Source organism: Panthera pardus, unplaced genomic scaffold (genome assembly GCF_024362965.1).
Source record: "Panthera pardus isolate Hobbes unplaced genomic scaffold, ASM2436296v1 HiC_scaffold_25, whole genome shotgun sequence".
Classification (NCBI taxonomy): domain Eukaryota; kingdom Metazoa; phylum Chordata; class Mammalia; order Carnivora; family Felidae; genus Panthera; species Panthera pardus.
Genome location: NW_026526821.1, coordinates 86,980,212 through 86,995,626, shown reverse-complemented (window position 1 = coordinate 86,995,626; position 15,415 = coordinate 86,980,212). Strand labels below are relative to the sequence as shown.

Sequence of the window (15,415 nt, the reverse complement as noted above, 5' to 3'; positions counted from 1 at the left end):
TTTCTCACAGTTTTGGAGGCTGAGAAGTCCAAGATCAAGGCTGAACAGTTTTGGTTTCTAGTGAGGTTGCTCTTCCTGGTTTGCAGATTTCTCTCTCTGGCCTCGCATGGTGGGGGCAGAGAGAGAGCAAGCAGTGTGTGTGCAGTCAGCAAACTCTTGTCTCTCTTCCTCTTATAAGGACACCAATCCTATTGGATTAAGGGCCCAACCTTATGACCTCATTTAACCCTAACAACCACCTAAAATCCCTGGCTCTTCGTCACACTGGGGGTTAGGGCTTTAACATAGGAATTTTGCAGGGCACAATTCAGTCAATGGTTTTTGGTGCCTGACTCCAAAACTTCATACCCTTAACACATGCAAAATACATGCATTCCATCTCAACATCCCCAAAAGTCTTGTTCCAGCATCAGTTCTAAATTCTGAAGTCCAAAGTCTCATCTAAATGTCCTCTAAATCATGTATGGTTGAGACTTGAGATATGATTCATCTTGAGGTGAAATTCTTCTCTAGCTGTGAACCTGTGAAACCAGACGAGTTATGTGCTTCCAAAATACAATGGTGAGCAGGCCTAGGGCAGACATTTCCATTCCAAAGGGAAGAAATTGGAAAGAAGAAAGGAGTGATGGGTCCCAAGCAAGCTCCAAACCTAGCAAGACAAATTCCATTATATCTTAAGCCGTCATAGTAATCCTCTTTGGCAGTGTCCCACCTTCCAGGTCCGCTGTGGTGGAAGCCTCACCCCACACAGCTCTGCAGTGGCCCTGCCCCCTGAAGCCAGGAGGAAACAAACTTGGCCCCTGGGCCTGTGGTTGGAATGGCAGTGCTGATGATCTCTGAATCACCTTGGGGGTCATTCTCTCCTTTCCTGGAAGAACAGTGTACTTTTGCAACCAAATAGTTTTGTGGTCTCCTCCAGTAGAATCCAAGAAGTTTAATAGCCTTCCTTCATTCTGTCCTGCTTTTTCTGTTCCCTTTAGTTCAAAATGGCACTGTCTTTGCTGGAAAAACCCATCTCTATTCCTGGCCTCTGCTGAGATGGCCGATTAGGTCCATGAGTTACACCCATGACCTCTTTATCAAATGGTTATTCAGCCACACCCTTCATACTCCCTTCAGAACAAGCTTTGTCATGTTTTGCAATGTAGATGGGCTGAGAATTTTCCCAGTCTTCAAGCTCTGGCTGCTTTGTGTTTAAAGAGTCTTCCTTTAATTCATCTCTCCTCTTGCATTTTGCTAGAAATAGTAAGAAGGACGCTAGTTGCACCTTCACTATTTTGCTTAGAAATCTCCTCCGTTAAATATCTAATTTCATCACTTGTAAGTTCTACCTTCTATGAAACACTAGGACACAATTCAGCCAAGTTCTCTGCCACTTTATAATAAGGACTGCCTTTCCTCTGGAGTCGGGGGCCTCTCTACCTCACCCTGATGACTCTTCCCTCTGTGACCATGGTTTAGCTGTGTCTTTCTAGTCTGTAATAAGACTGTAAAACTTACTAAGGCTTGGTGTCCTATTTTGTCTGCATGACAACCCTGGATGGTAGGAGACCATTAGTTTTCTAGGGCCACCATAACAAGGTAGCCTGGCCTGGGTGACTTGACCAACAGAAGTTTGTGTGAGATCGAGAAATCAAGGTGTCAGCAGCGTTGGTTTTCCTTTCTCCTTGGCTGTTGGTGGTTGACTTCTCCCTGTATCTTCACATGGTCTTCCCTCTATGGCAGCCTGTGTCAATATTTCCTCTTATAAAGACACCTGTCCTAGATTAGAGGACACCTAATTTTTTCATTTTTAATTATCTCATTAATTTACCTCATTATCTCTTTGAAGACCCCCATCTCCAAATATAGTCACATTCTGTGGTTCTGGAGGTTAGAACTTCAATGTAGGGATTGGTGGTAGAGGGCAGGTAGAGGAGCACAGTTCATCCCTTACCAGAGGGCAAGGGCTGTTACCTTTACTTTACAGCCAGGAAGTGAGACCTGGGATCAGTCCTTTCTGAGTCCACCCAGTCACTGGGACTGAGACGAGCCCCAGGCCCTGGGCTCCTAGTTCAGTTCTCTTTCCACAGCACACCTCAACCATAGGGTTGGGCACACTTTTGCTTGTTGGGAGAGGGGCATCTTCAGGAGACCTAGACTTAGAATTTATCATTGGTCTTACTTTGAAAGCACTGTCATTCTCCCCCACCCCCACCCCCCACTCTCCTGTCTTAAATTTGATTTCCCTAAAAGTAGGCCATGATTTATAGTTTATTTGGGAGACAAGGCCAGGAACCAACAATAGAGGAGTGGGAAAGTAATACAAGGAAGAAAAGCCAGACTATGAAACATGCATGACTGAGGAGGATACTACTGGGGGCCTCTGGGGCTCAGTCCTGCTGAGGCACTCTGGGAAACTGTGTACAGCATGCCTCAGTGGTGTCTTCCTAACACCCAGGAATGAGGGAGGTGGGCTATTCATAGATTCCCAATGGTCGATGGTCGTTGGTTGAAAACTGATCCCCTGGGGTGTCAATTCCTCCAGAACCTCTGGCATGCCCTGGGGAAGGCAACTGATAAGTATGCTTTGGCCTGGAGGGTGCTAAGGCACTGTATTGGTTATCTAAAGCTGTGTAACAAATTACCACGAACATAGAACTTAACACATTCATTCTCTCACCGTTTCAGTAGGTCAGGAGTCACACCTGGGCATGGCTTAGCTGGGTCCTCTGCTTTAAGCTTACTCTCAAGGCAGAAATCAAGGTATCAGTCCGGGCTGGGGTCTCAGCTGAAGGCTTGGCTGGGGAAGGATCTGCTTCCAAGCTTACATGGTTGTTGGCAGAGTTCATTTCCTCTAGGACTTTTGGACTGATGACCTCAGTTTCTAGCCGGCTGTTGGTCAGGTGTCACCCTAAGTTCCTTGCCATGTAGGTCGTCCTAGCATTGCTATTTGATTGATCAAAGCATGCAAACCAAGAAGGTGATCGAGAAAGTCAGCAAGTTGAAGAATCTTATGTAATGCAATCACAGAAGTGGCATCCCATTCCCTTTGCTGTATTCCATTGGTTAGGAGCAAGTCACAGGTCCTTCCAGCACCTAAGGGGAGGGGATTACCCCAGGACATGAATATCGGGAGGTGGAAACACTGTGGGTGTCTGATATACTGCCATCTGCTCTCTCTATAAGTTATTGCTGGCCAGAAACATTTTTTGTCAAGAGACCTGGGGATTAGAAATAATTTTACTGCAAAATAATTTTTTATTGCAAACCAGTCAGAAAATCTAATTTTAACCTGGCTATTGGAGGCTAGCCAAATGTGATTTTTTTCTGGGTCTGACATGGTGTCTTCTATGTCCCTAGTTAAGGGCTAGGTATCTTGAGCTTTTTGTGGTGTGGACTCTGAATTCTAGCGATCTTCCCAGGATAGCCTATATAGACAACTTTTGAAAATCCTTTTTTCAAGTCCCTTTGTTGGATTTCAAAGTGAATTTGGAATTGAGCAAGAACTTTAGGAACTTCAACTAAAATTCCATATAGGCTATCAATATGGAAATTTATATGTTGAAGTCTTGCTTCCTATCTGATATTTGAACAATTCCTAAAGCCACAGGATGGTGCTAATCTTTCCAGCACTTGTCACATTCAGGTGGCATCTAAGAGAAGCTGGAGAATTTATTTTTTTAAGACTGAGGAGTAGAAGAACAGAATCACTTTTTTGGGAAAAGAATGTATATCAGCCTATCAACTTTATCAGTGACTTGTACTAGTTCTAGTTCTGCTTTTTATTATTTTAATTTTTAAAGAGCATGAGTCGGGGAGAGGGGCGGAGGGGTAGAGAGGCAGTGGGGTGGGGGGGTGGGCGCGGGCACGGGGATCTTAGGCTCCACACTCAGCATGGAGCCAGATGCAGGGCTCAATCCCATGACCCTGGGATCATGACCTAAGTTGAAATCAAGAGTTGGATGCTCAACTGACTGAGCCATGAAGGTGCACCAGTTCTAGTTTTAAAGTTAATTTTTTTGTCCCCTCCAAGAAGCCATGTGCTGGGTAGTGGTTAGGGCTCATAAGCTCTGGAGCCATATTGCTTGAGTTTGAATCCTGGCTCAGCCATCCACTAGCTATGTGACCTTGAGCAAGTTACCGAACCTCTCTGTGCCTCAATCTTTTCAACTGTATAATAGGAGTAATAATAGTACTGACCTTATGGAGTTCTTGTGAGGATTAAATGAATAAAAATGCATGTAAAGCCCTCAGAGCAGTGGCAGGAGCCAACAAGAGTTTGCAATTATTAGTTTGAGAAAGCTAAATAATGTATCATGAAGTGATATATTTGAGTGATGGAGATGACTTAAGGGGATTTATGAAGCCTGTTATTTCTGGACTAAACAAAAATTCTCTATTCTCTTTTTGAGTTCTATTTCAGAAAAGGGCCCACCATACCTATGATTTCAGGGCTCTGGAAAAGATGTTCCTGATTCCCTAGATATCATCACTCAGTACCAAATATCACTTACAAAATACATCTAAAATTAAATATAGTGCATAGCCACTTGAAGTGTCTCAATAAACACATCACTTCCTGGTTCTGGCCAGACAGACCTTGGGTCCTATTAGCTGAATTGCTTGTAATTCTAGCAGGTTTTGACAGGTGAATGGGGGAGAGGGCTTGTGGACTCAATTCTGAAAGTGAAAGGGGATGTAAAGAGCCTAAATGTCCATCAACTGATGAATGGATAAAGAAATTGTTGTTTATATACACAATGGAATACTACGTGGCAATGAGAAAAAATGAAATATGGCCTTTTGTAGCAACGTGGATGGAACTGGAGAGTGTGATGCTAAGTGAAATAAGCCATACAGAGAAAGACAGATACCATATGGTTTCACTCTTATGTGGATCCTGAGAAACGTAACAGAAACCCATGGGGGAGGGGAAGGAAAAAAAAAAAAAAAAGAGGTTAGAGTGGGAGAGAGCCAAAGCATAAGAGACTTAAAAACTGAGAACAAACTGAGGGTTGATGGGGGGTGGGAGGGAGGGGAGGGTGGGTGATGGGTATTGAGGAGGGCACCTTTTGGGATGAGCACTGGGTGTTGTATGGAAACCAATTTGACAATAAATTTCATATATTAAAAAAAATAAAAAAAAAGTGAAAGGGGAATGAATGAGAAAGAGGGGATTGAGACTTGGGGGGGGGGGGGGTGGAAGGTTGGAAGAGCTACAGCAGAAAGACACAGTTCTAGTGTCTCAGAATATTTTTCAGTTCTGGGGTTGTTGTGGGCATTTTCTCTTCTACATCACTAGTAGCTCACATAGAGTGGCATTTTTTAAATGTTAGTGTACGAAGGAATTACTAGGGATGCTTATTAAAAATATGGATTCCTAGGCCTACCTCCAGAGATTCTGATTCTGTAGCAGCACTGTGGCGGGGTCTGTGGTTTTTATGGGAGTGTCTTAAGGCCATGGTGCCCTGGAACCTGCAGGGAGCAAAGGGGCCATGAACTGGTTGGGGAAAATGACCAGGGGGCTTTTCTGGAAACCATACTTGCCCTGCATTCACATTTTTAAAAACAGAGTAAATGCTGATTGGGGGAGCTGGTGAGATTATGCGGGTCTAAAGTCCCAAGCAACCACTTGATATGCCTACTCTGAGGGCATATTGAGAAACACTGTCAGAAAGTAGAAGTGGGAGATGCCTTAGGTACACTGTCATTTTACAGAGTAAATGCCCAGAAAGGTTAAGTGACTTCATCAAGGTCACACAGCTAGTTATTGGCAGGTCTGAAACTGTAACCAAGTATTCTGTTCTCCATCCCCTTCCCCATTCACTGAACACCTGTTCCCTCTGGGATGAGGAGAGGGGGCGAGAGGAGGAAGTAATGAGAATTGGAAGGAGCTGGGCTCACAGTTCCAGAGAGTAGCACAACAAAAATTTTGCTCTAGTTGAAAATGGAGCTGGCAGAGGGATAATTTTGGCTCAGAATTCAAATGGTCAACAATTGCTATTAAAATCGCTAATAGTTAATTTTCTAAAGGCAGATGTCCTTCCCAGACAACAAATATTCCAGCTGCAAGACTTTTTTCTTTTATTATTCCCAGGGAGGATACATCCTTTAAGGGAGTTCACATTTCAGATTTTCTTCCTAGCTCTTGGCTCTTGCGGGCAGTTGGTGGTGCCGGAGTGGACGTGAGCAGAGGCCGGGCGGCGGGACTGCGGCAGCGCGGGCGGCGCGCGCTGCGGGTGGGGGCACTGCAGCACCGCGGCCCTGGGGCAGCCGGGCAGTGGCCCGCTAGAGGGGGCGCTGTGGGCGCCGCCAAGCGTCCTTTTGTCAGCTCACTCGGCCAGGAGAGCTCTCATTTCCTCCCAGCCTCGTGCGGGAAATGGATTTAATTCTGACGGCAGGGCTGTAAGGGACGAGCGGGAACGAAAGCCTTTTGTCAAGGAGTAGCAGCCTCTGTCGTCTGTAATTACCACTGACGCGGAGAAGCTGCATTGCTGGTGGAATTCCAGGCAGCTCTGACAAGTGTGGGGCTGCAGGATGGGAAGAAAACATTGCTCTGCAGATTAGCTGGGTGCATTAAGCAGACACTCAAAAGACAACAACAACAACAACAAAGCAAAACAACAGCCCACAGTGGAAGACCAGGAATGGATAAGATGCCGTGCAGGAGGTAAGCCCGTCTTGGCAATGAGTACCATGGCTTTTGCCTTGGTTTTGTTTCTTTTAATGGAATTTGAGACCCCTACAGCATCCCTCCACCGTGAGAGAGCTGGTTGGTCCAGATTGGTGAGCGTCTGCTAGTGTGGGTGTCTGCGATTCACCCTTCCCGGCGGCTGTGTGTTTCATGCCTAAAGGTTTCTGTTGACGATGTAACGTTGGAGGTTGTTTGGAAAGCGGGGCTAACTGGCGTTGGCCTCTGCATGAGGATGGTTGGATGCCCTCGCTCCGAGCGCCACGCCTGACAGGTGGGGCTTTCTTCTGGGGTCCGGGCTGGCGGGTGGCAAGCGTTGTTGCCTCGCGGGGGCCGCCCCTCCCTTCCCTTCCTGCTCAGCCGACGCCCTCCCGGGGAGCCGTGCGGGGTGCTCGGCGGGCTGGGCGCGTTCCCCCGGGCGTAGCTAAGGCTCGAGGCGGGGCATTGTGCCGCAGCTGCGGGGCCAGCAGGCGCGGTGTCGGTGTCGGCAGCCGCCTGCATTTGGAGCAGGGGAGCTGGCACGTGAGTGGGCCCCATTGGACTTGGATTTTTGTGCGACTCCACCACTTTGGAGGGATAAAAAGCCACTGCCCCCAAGAGGTCTTGCCAGTCTGTTCCTCCTCTCTTAGCTTCCATCTTCCCTCCCCTCTCTTTTTTCTGCCTTCCCTCTCCTCCCGCCTCCGGGTTGGAGGCCACCCTGGCTCGGGGAGGTGGGGGTGGAGTGGGGAGGATGGGGAGCGTCTGCCAGTTTTGAAATCGCGACCACTGAGCTACCAGGTGTTGGGGGGTAGGGCGGGGCATACTGCTTTAGGATGCCGATCAGGCGCTCTGTCTAGCCTATTGTCTTGCTTTTTCTCCCCCTTCCTTTTCTTCTGTAATCTCCACCCCTTCCCAAAGAGAAAGAGAAAGACAGAAAGCCCCAGGAGAGAGAGAGAGGGAGACAGAAGGGAAGGGGGGGGGGGAAGCCCCAGCCCACACCCTATCAAATTCTTTTAAAAATTGTTATGTATCTGTGACATATGATTATTACCCATCTGTTTCTTTACACCCACTCTTCCCTCTTGCTGTTTGTCGTCTAAGGTTCAACTGACTCAAATGAGCCTTATAAATAATAGAAATCAAGTCTCAGTTTGTTAAATGGACATCTTGTGCTTCCTGACTAAGCCCCAAGGAGGGGTTGGTCTGATGCCCTGATGGGAGGAAGTGACTGGAGAGGGCAGACCCACCTCCTTTCACGCCTAGTGTGTGGGTCTAGTTGAGGTACATGGGATGCGTGTTTAACTTGTGCAGCAAGGGGTGTCTTTGTTAAATGGATTTAAACATTGGATTTCATTTTTGAGAAATGAAAAATGGTCCACATATGAAGTGAAAGTACTTTAAAAGAGTGAGAGCAGAGCAGAAACTGAAGTTTCAGACTTGCAAGTCACTCCAGCCGCAAGCCTATGAACAGCACATGCTACAGACTTTACAAGGGGGTTTAGACTGTTGGATATTTGGATTATAGCATTCTACCTTCATTCTGTAAGGTGATCAGACTTTTGTCAGTGCATATGGACCAAGATCATGCCCAGCCCTGCCTCCCTGTCTCTCCCTGCTGCTCATCTCCCCACCCCCAATAGCAAACCTTTTATTATTAGAATTTCAATATATTTTGGAGAACCACTAGAGATAAATCATTCCTTGATCCCAAATCCATACATTTTTGTGGCAAGCTGTTTATTCTTTCTTGTCCAATTGCCTAGCCTTATTAGAAATCTGCCTGTTACATTCAGAATATACAACACTGCCTGAAATGACGCACTACATGTTGTTTCTAGTCTTGGGTTGAATTTGCCTTAAATGTTAGTAAGGTGCTGGAATTAGCAAATTACAGCTATTCTTAAGAGCCTACAGGTGATCAAATATGTTTGTTGGGAGAAAGTTTAGTGTTAAGGCTTTAAATATGTATATATATGTATATATATAAAAGACTTCAATAAATATATTTATCACAAGAACTTTAAGACCATTTACAGGCCTTCATAAATCATAGCAAGGGAGACTAACTTAGAAGTAAATGAGAAAGAAAAAACAAGACTAAGGGTAGAGGTATAAAATGGTATTAAGAATGAAGCTAATACAAAAATACAAGTGTGAGACCCGCTACACTTGCTAAGCGGGGAAATAAATCCAGCACTAAACTTTCGAGCATTTCATGGAAAAAGGGGACCTGACCAATCCATGGTTCATATGTTCTATTTATTCATTGATTCATTCACTCATTTGTTCACTTAACACTCAGGACTTACTATGTGCCAGGCTCTGTGCAAGGTGCAAGGACAGACATGGTCTCTGCTCTGACAGCAGTTACAGATGATTGCAAGGAACTGACATTCATCAGAAAACCTTGTATATATACACGAATGTATAATTACAAATAGTGCTGAGGGCTGTGCAGAAAAAGCATGAAACAAAATGTCCCATATCTAGAACATAAAACACAGAAACTTGTTAAGAGAAGCACAACAATTCTTGATTCTAAGAGCAGAAAGGAACTTCTTGCAAATATTACAGTGTTTGGAATGATGTCTTCAATCATGTCCTTGTCAGCCACAAGGAGGTTTTCATACCGCTGTTTTTATAGTGTTCCTTGGTGTGCACTCATATTACTTCTTGGGGCTCTCAGACCCCTGGAGTTCTGAGAATATATACATTTTGAGGGATCTGTGTCTTTTCTAAAATTAGCAGTTTTACTTCAGTGATAATATTTTTGTAATGTTTATTATATAATTTAAGAGAGAGAGAGACAGAGCATGAGCAGAGGAAGGCAGAGAGAGAGACACACAGAATCTGAAGCAGGCTTCAGGCTCTGAGCGGTCAGCACAAGGCCTGACACGGGGCTCGAACTCACGAACAATGAGATCATGAACTGAGCCAAAGTCGGACGCTTAACCGACTAAGCCACCCAGTTGCCTCTTCAGTGATAATCTTAACAATAAAAATGTGTTCTGGATTATCTTGATGGCAACCCCAAAACCCATGGTGGGGCCTGTGTTTTCCTCTGCATCTTCCCATGTGAACCAGGGGCAGGCCTGGTAGCTCAGGTCATGAGGCAGCGAGGAGTTTAATTAGAGGCACATGGAGAGAAGGGTGAGCCCACACAGGGCACAGGCTTGTCAAACTCAAAGGAACAACTCCTGGGACCAGTGCTATATTGGCAAGGAATGATGCTCTCATGCTGGTTCCGCCCTCATATGGACTGGGCTGTAGCCATTTATTAGCAGCAGGTGTTGTAGTGAAAACACAATGACAGAGTTGCTGTTGCTGATTTCAGCAATAATTGGGTTAGATCTGTATGCAATACAGATTTAGTGACCTGTGATAACTACCTTATGTCCAAAACAATGAGACAGGTAACTAGGCATAATGATTGGGTGGAGCCAGACTGACTTCTAATTCGCTTTTCTACTTACTAGCTGTGAAACCTGGGCAAATAACTCAACCTCTCTGTTTCTCAGTTTCTTCTTTTGATAATATGGAGATAAAGATGTGGTATTAATTTCATAGTGATATCACAAGGATTAGAGCTATTATGTGTGAAAGACTGGTAAAGTCTTCAGTAAAGTTCAATAAATGTTAGCAATTATTATTATCTTTATTAGTATGAAATGGCACCCACTTAGGTGGGTGGTTTTTAGCAGAATTTTAAATTATGATACCTGATTATCTTAAAGTAGCAAACACATTTTTCAGGTTATCAATATTGTTTTGCACACATGCTTTAGGAGTTGTCTGCATTGGTATCGTTGAAGCCAGGATTCAGATAGTGGTAACATGTAGTAACTGGGCCTGAGACTAGATCTTTCTGTTAAGCCCCAAATGGTGTTTTAATCTTAGCAAAACAATATTATCTGTTGTATAAAGTTAATTTTATTAATTTGACATTTTAAAGTTTGATAATTACATGTGCTTGTAAATTGGCTTTGGTATTTTAGTTATATAACTAGCTATTAATGCCTAGGTGTTTAGAACTGGTCTTTATGTGTGCACATATTTAATAAAAGTGATGTAGGTCAACCCTGGGTCCATGGAAATATTTCTCTTCAAAAGAGATAATTGTTTAGTTTAAGCATTTTGCACTGTGTGCAAGGACACACCCAAGATTCTTGGAATAGAATTTTCACTCTCTAGAAGAGAGATTGCAGCCCTAATATTTGACTCTATATACCTTGACTGCCATAGTTTTAGCCTGAAATAATTTTAAGACAGTAATACCAAAAACTGCCTCTGTTTTCAACAACAACAACAGCAGCAAAGTCCCCCAAACTCAAAAAGCATCTATGGAATGGCAAGCTTCCAGCAAAGATTCATCCAGGCCTATCTTCCATGATAAACTACATGTGAGAGGTTTGCCAATGTTATTGAATGAGGTGAAAAGAAAGTCTATTCTCTGTGCACTACAATGTTGGATTGTATAGATTAAAACAAGTTTATTGATTATATTCAAGTCTATTTTTATTTTTCTTTGTACCTAAGTGACCTGTCAAAGATTACAAGAAATATGTCCGTCTCCTACTATAATTGTGTTTTTGATAGCTTTCCTTTTGATGTATACATATCATAGACATATGCATTTATATTGTATTATGTTACACACAGGTTATATTTGATGCAGTATTACTTAGGGCCCTGATGGCTTTCCTGGGATGGGGGACATTTAGTGCTAAAACCAGGACATGCCAAGCAAAGGAAGATCTATTTTAGTTGTAGAGAAGAGGGAGATAACAAACAGTGGGCCCAGATTCTTCAAGGACTCTCCAGAAGACATGGCAGAGATGGTGCCAGCCAACGTCAACCAGCCCATGATTCAATAAGGGGCACTCCCCAGAAAAAGGAATGTTCTCTCAGCTGAATCCTAGAATAATACTCAGGCTCAAAGCACCAAACCTGAGTGGGCTATGGTGTGGTCTGGGAGAGCGTGGGGGTATTAAAAGACTCTAAGAACTTTATCAGCACCTTCCACTTTGGGTATCTGGCCCCCCCCAATCTTGATTTGTGCTGAGGGAGCCTCCGATAAAGTGGGGTTTTAACATAGCCAGCTTCAAGCCATATCAGTTCTACTCACCCCAACAGGTATAGCTGAAAATAAAGTTAAATAAGTACATAAATAAATGTCATCTGGCCCAGCAGTAAATATCTCTAATGTACTTGGATGTCACCCCACAAGCAACCTGGGTGAGACCCAGAGGCTAGGGAATTTAGGATGTGGTTGCCAGAGAACAAATATCAGTGCTCCATATGATATCTGGAATGGTCTTCCCTGAGCCAAGCCTTGAAGTGGATGAAAAAAACTTACCAAGCCAAGTAGCAAATGCCTCTGGCTTTTATGAGTGACAGCCCTAAGGATCATTTGACATCCTCTACCCCATGCACTGCCCCCCCCCCCCAACACATGCAGACAGCTGATTGAACCAGGTGTGGACCTGTGAGGACTTGGGATCTCAGAGCTGGTGGCCATATTAGGCCAAATAAGAGAGGGAGTCAGGGTGAGGAGGCCAAAAAAGAAAAAAAAAGAGAAAGAGAGAAGCCAAACCCAAAACAAAACAACAAACCAAAACAGACATGATGCAATGATAGTGATAGGTCATCCCCCTACTTCCCGCGCCAATTTAGAGAAGAAGCCACTTGGTTTTCCTGAGGTGGCCACAGCGATTCCAGTTCTAGCAGCTTCCATGAGGCCCAGCTAGATATTGGTTCCTATGTTGATGAGGTTGCCTTCCATCTTGCCTGGGCTAGTTTGCTTGGGTTTGTGTTTTATCAGCCACACTGCTCCTGGGTAGAACTTTGGGTTACTCCAGAGCCTCCCATTTGTCTTCCCTACATCCAACTTGAACTCCATCAATCCACAGTGATCTTGCTGAAACAAAGCAAATCTCAACATTACTTTCAGGATAAAGCCCAAATTCCTTGCTTAGATCTGCTTTACATCTTCTTCCTTCATACTCCACATCCTAGGTAGGCTGACCAAGCATCTTTCTGGACATGCCCCTTCTCCACAGCTCCCCACCAGCTTCCACATCTTTCTCATCCTCTTTCCTCCACCTTACATGCCCCCCCACTTTGTATCTGGCAAGTTGCTTCTTTCAGAAAGCCAACCAAATAGACAAACTTCTAGCAAGCCTGATTAAGATAAAAACAATAATACTAGAAATGATATATGTAACAAAGCAGAGAAGATTTGAAATCATAACACTATGCATTATTATATCCTAACATGAAAATCTTGATGAAGTGGACGTTTTCACAGAACATATGAGCCACCACTATTTCAGAAATCGAATGTCATGTTTCTGGATGGGAAGAGTTGATATTGCAAAGATGCCGTTTCTTCACAGGTTCTGCCACATGGATGGCAGCCTTCCCAGTAACCAGAAGTGATGCAGATTTCTTCCTATTTTTCTATTCCTTTGATTATTTTCTGTGGAATTTTGGAAGGGTTACTTAACTGCATATACTCCATTGCAAATCATTGTATTGAAGGGAAGGTCAATATGTGTGCATTTGAATGTCATTTATAAACTGTTTTTCTCGAAGAGCAAGTGAAGTTATTTAACTTTGAAATGCAAAGGGACTTTATGAAGACAGAATTTCACTTAACAAGGGACATGATTTTCAGCCCATATTTTATTATGAATTTCGTTATGTTTGCTTTCTTTACTCAGCATGGAGTCCATATAAGAATCTCTTGACTTTTGATTTTAAAAATTTATGGTGAAAAGATACTCGAAAAGTGAGGGCATGTACAGTTCTTTCTTCCTCTACTGTGTCAGATGGCAGAGCATCCATACAGATTATCTCAACAGTCCTTTATTTAGAATTTATTCGTCTTCCCTCTTAGCACCACATTTCTCTTAGATCTTTCCAACACCCTCATTTGTGTCCCAAATTAGCTACATCTGTTACCATAGTTATGCAGCTTAACCCATTCCATGCTTGTTCGTGCTGTGCTGTGCTGTGCATGAGACTTCCTTTCTTGCGTTTCCATAAGTCGTACTGTTAGTTTTCTTTCTTCTTCTCCTTCCCCCCGCCTTTTAAACTGTTTTTAAGGCAATGCATATGCATAGTTAATAAATCAGACAGGACCGAAGGGCTTCTAACAGAAAGCAACAATCCCTGCCCCACCCCAAATCCTTATCTACATAACGGCAAACTGCTTTTAGCTGTGTTTCCCATTCTGCTGTAGTTCCCTCTGTATCTCAAAATAATATGCATACACTGCTGTTTCTGAATTTATCAACTTCAATCATCATCTAGTGATCTTCTGCCATGAAAGTCAAGGATGTAATTTATTTACATCATGCCTACATCTCCTCACTGTCTTTCTCTCGTCATCCCTGCTGCTCCAGACAATGCATTTATTAAAATCTGATTTTTCACTCCATGGACTATTGACTAGGTCATTTGACTCTCTACTGTGTATAACATAAGGCTATTACCACCGCCTCTTCTTGCCCTGCTTCCTCCTTCCCTCTAGCTTCCCTTTACTTTTGCATTATCAAAGTTGATAAAATATTCATTCTGTTCCATGGCCATAGTTGCTATCTATGATTTGTCTATAATTATGGTGATTCTAAAAGCTGAAAACTTTTAAACTGTTCATTAACTGGGTTGATATTGTTCACTGCACAATAAGTAATATGCTAGGATTTCATATCCTTTTCAGGGGATATTCCAGCCTTTGGGCCCCTAGGTGGCAAACATAGAGTGACCCTGGGGACACCATCACCACCACAGCTGCCCTGTTTCACCCCCTGTAGGGTGCAGTTTCTGTAAGACCCCTCCAGATCCCTCTGAGATACAGAGGGATCTATAGCTGAGCGCTTGGCCAGGGCCGTGTCCTGTGACTGAGCACAGGAGAAGCGGCTGGTGGGGGGGCCTGCTGCTCCACGGAGATGTGCAGTTTGCACCCCTTTATTCAGTCTCTTTTTTCTTCCTGCCCTTTATCATGCCTGCCATATCAGAGTATAGGACACCTTCAAGGCTCTGCCACAGATCATCTGCTTCCTTGGCTCCAGCATCCTCTGCCTGAAATTTGGGCTGAGGCTTCTTTTGCTTCAAACATTAGTCACCAGTTCTCCACCTGCTTTTTGTCCTCCAGAAAGTTGTTGAAATCTCTCCTCTGATAACCACCTGCTTTTACTTCATCATTGTAGGGTTGTGCATTTTTCTTCCCTTATGATCAATTTAACTGGAGACTTAGGAGAGAGAGAGGAACATAGGGATAGGTGGGATTAGGCCTGCCATCTTGAATTAGAAGCCACGGTCATTAGTTTTCATCAAGCCATGCATGGTAGCAATAGAATAAACTAGTGGCAATGACATGATTTAAATTCAAACTCTAGTGAAGTTTGCTCTTCTTTGTTGTGAAAACGACTTCAAATGTGTGCAGTACGTATCAGCTCAATTCCAGTATCTTCTCACATCTAGAATAGTGCAGAAATACGGAAGCATCCTTCTACTCCACTCTAAAATGAATGACTCTTAGCTTATGTACAGTTCTAACAAGCTCAGTTGTTTCTATTCAGAAAAGGGCAAATGGCAAATTAGAAGGGTTTGGCTAATAGTCTAAAAGAGCTCGGGATAAAATGAGGGCTAAGAGAAGACAGAAGCTTCTCTAGGGACCCTGGGTTGTAGTTATTGCCCAGGTGCTAGGGAGATCATATGTCAGAGTTGCCAGTACTCGATTTAGATACAGAAAGTTAG

The 15,415-nt window shown here is 43.8% G+C and overlaps 1 protein-coding gene across 7 annotated transcripts in view; it reads left to right on the top strand.

Moving 5' to 3' along the window:
• Positions 1-15,415, top strand: part of ADD2 (adducin 2) — a 123,168-nt gene that overhangs the window by 12,656 nt on the left and 95,097 nt on the right. The window contains exon 1 of one of the 7 annotated variants that reach the window (XM_019441181.2): positions 6,228-6,652. The exons of 2 other annotated variants lie outside the window; for them this stretch is intronic. The gene's annotated coding sequence lies outside the window, so the exon portion shown is untranslated. Of the gene's footprint in view, positions 1-6,227; positions 6,653-6,818; positions 6,948-7,173; positions 7,196-15,415 lie in introns of those variants that run through there. 4 more of the 7 variants (XM_019441171.2, XM_019441188.2, XM_053890781.1 and 1 more) reach the window with 4 other exon arrangements.